The sequence below is a fragment of the Rhododendron vialii genome, chromosome 7a (genome assembly GCF_030253575.1).
Source record: "Rhododendron vialii isolate Sample 1 chromosome 7a, ASM3025357v1".
NCBI lineage: Eukaryota > Viridiplantae > Streptophyta > Magnoliopsida > Ericales > Ericaceae > Rhododendron > Rhododendron vialii.
In genome coordinates, this window is record NC_080563.1 from 25,362,260 (window position 1) to 25,364,735 (window position 2,476).

Genomic DNA, 2,476 nt, shown 5'->3' on the forward strand with positions numbered 1-2,476 from the left:
ACTTGGTGGTGTGGACAACTCCTAATGATATCATTAAGTCTCTTCCATGCTTGGTGAAATTGTTCTCCTTGTTTTTGATAAAAACTAGTGAGTTTTTGGCGAATTTCTTTTGTTTTGCCTTTGGAAAAGTACTTTTTCAAAAACTCATTTTTCATTTGATCCCAAGAGTTGATGCTATTCGGCGTCAAAGTATTAAGCCAATATTTGGCTTTATCTTTAAGCGAGAACAGGAATAACTTCAACCTAAGGGCATTATCAGTGAAGTGCTGAATTTTAACAATGGAGCAAATCTCTTCGAAGTCTCCTAAATGCCGATATGGGTCCTCATTATCAAGTCCATAGAATGATTAAGTATTTGTAACAAACTAGACTTTATTTCAAATTGTGTTGAAGCAGTGGTAGGCAATGTTATGCATGATGGTGAGGTGTAGGCGGATGGGAGAAAGTACTCACTCCCCGATCGTAGGTGGATCCGCAGCCTCTATTCTTTCAGCCATTGTAACAAGTAAAGTGGGGGAAGGCCAAGGGTTACGAGAGGCTGCTCGATTAGCTCTAAAGGTCCGTTCGATCTCTGAGTCAAAATTATCAAGTAATGGGTCCAATGATCGACGACCAAACATATAATGCAAAATATCCCTAACTCAAATAAAAATAAAAATAAGCAAACAAAACACTAAAACCAAGAACAATAAGAAAACTCACAGCGCCAAGAAAAGCCAATTGAATTTATTGTTAAGCTGCAGTGTTGCTGCTTACTTCTTGCTCCTGTGCGCTACAATTTCTCAATTCTTGTGCTTGACATAATAAAATGCTAACAAAGAAAGAATGCAATTAAACAAATATAAGGAATAATAAAAAAAACTAAAAATACCTAAACTAGGAAATAAAATAAAAATCAACTAAAACAACACAACCGTGCTTGTAATCCCCGGCAACGGCGCCAAAATTTGATCGCTTCGTTTCCGTATCAAAAAATAATTAACAAAATAGAATAATTACTACTACCTAAAAGATAGCGGTAAGTACTCCGAGTATCGTCCTCAGGGATTACGAAGGCTAAATTGCGATTGCTTCAATTGATTTCTAAATTAATTCGAAAAGAGATTTGATTGTTTGATTTCTAAAAATTACGCAGAATAAATTAATGCAAAGCGATTAAAAAGTAAAGAGAGTTTATGCAAGAAAAGATCTAGGGTTTCGAATCCACTCGACCCGTTGTAACAATTTCTATACGATGATAAAGGTCTATTATTCGAATCAATCTAGATATTGTTAGGGTTCACAGGCCCTCACAATATTGCCAAAAGATTTTTATGAATCACCGAATAGCATGGGTATCACCGCCTAGCACAAACCGTCTTACTAGTACGATCCGTCTCTATGGCACGGATCGTCTAATAGCACGGCGTGTCTTACGGAGCATAACCCATCTTACTCAGTTATCACAAACAATTAAGAACCATTGTATGAATGTGCATAAAAATCTAGAAAATCATACACAAGATTTGATAGAGAAAATTAATACAGCAAATAAATCCTTAAGTCATACAACCACGATTCGAATAATAAAAACACTAAATCAAAACATAAAAATCGTTACTCAAAGTTCGACCTTCATCTATACCCTAGAAACAAGTTTAGCCGGACATCGTCGGAGAAGAGAACATCGCGCTGATCTTTCTATTGACTCTGTGACTAACTCTCCCGGTGCTTTTGATGTGTATGTGTAGTACTCTATTTTTCTTCTCCAATAATGCGTCCACAGTCCGAAACCCCATTTTTCTGATGGTGTGCGTGGCTCTACCTTTTATAAGCTGCTGATGTAGCCGACTTCTTTTCTTGTCACGAGCCCTCCAAGTACTACCTTAGCCTCCTTCTTTTGTTTGGCCCAACTCTTAATTAAAGAGACCAATAAACAATTACTCTTGGCCCACCAAGACATGGGTATTTGTAATGGTTCCAACCAATTTCAATTCTAATAGCACATGTCCCACAGGCCATACTTATTTTGGCCGACAAACTGCCATGGTTTGTCACTTGACTTTGTTTGTCCGATTTTATTACATTAAACTTCCAAATACCTACAACACGAAAATCAAGCATTAAGTTTTGGAGTAACAATATAAACGGACTTAGCAAGGATAAATTAGGGGGGCGCGTATGTGAACATTTACGCGCCTATCACCGGCCAAAGCAACTGCATCCTTGGCACCTTGAGGAAGTCTCCCATACCACTCATAGACTTGGGGACAGCTTCCCCACATGCGCAACTTCTCGTTTGCCTGGCAAAATTAAAAAAAGGATCAATACAACAGCAAAATTGCCTATTACAGGGGGCAGTTCCTAAAAGCCCAATTTCATTTTCAAAATGTCAATAGTCGCCTCATGAATTTTTATATAAGCAATATCATTTGTAGGACACCTTCACGTTGGTAAAGCCGAAGTGCTACTCCGGCTCTCTGTGCAAAACCTCAGG

The 2,476-nt window shown here is 38.0% G+C and overlaps 1 non-coding gene across 1 annotated transcript; it reads left to right on the forward strand.

Annotated features, from left to right (window-relative positions):
* On the forward strand, nucleotides 1-105 carry LOC131334998 (small nucleolar RNA R71). Its single transcript, XR_009202392.1, has one exon. It is a non-coding gene; the product is annotated as a small nucleolar RNA R71 (small nucleolar RNA).
* The last annotated feature ends 2,371 nt before the right edge of the window (nucleotides 106-2,476 follow it).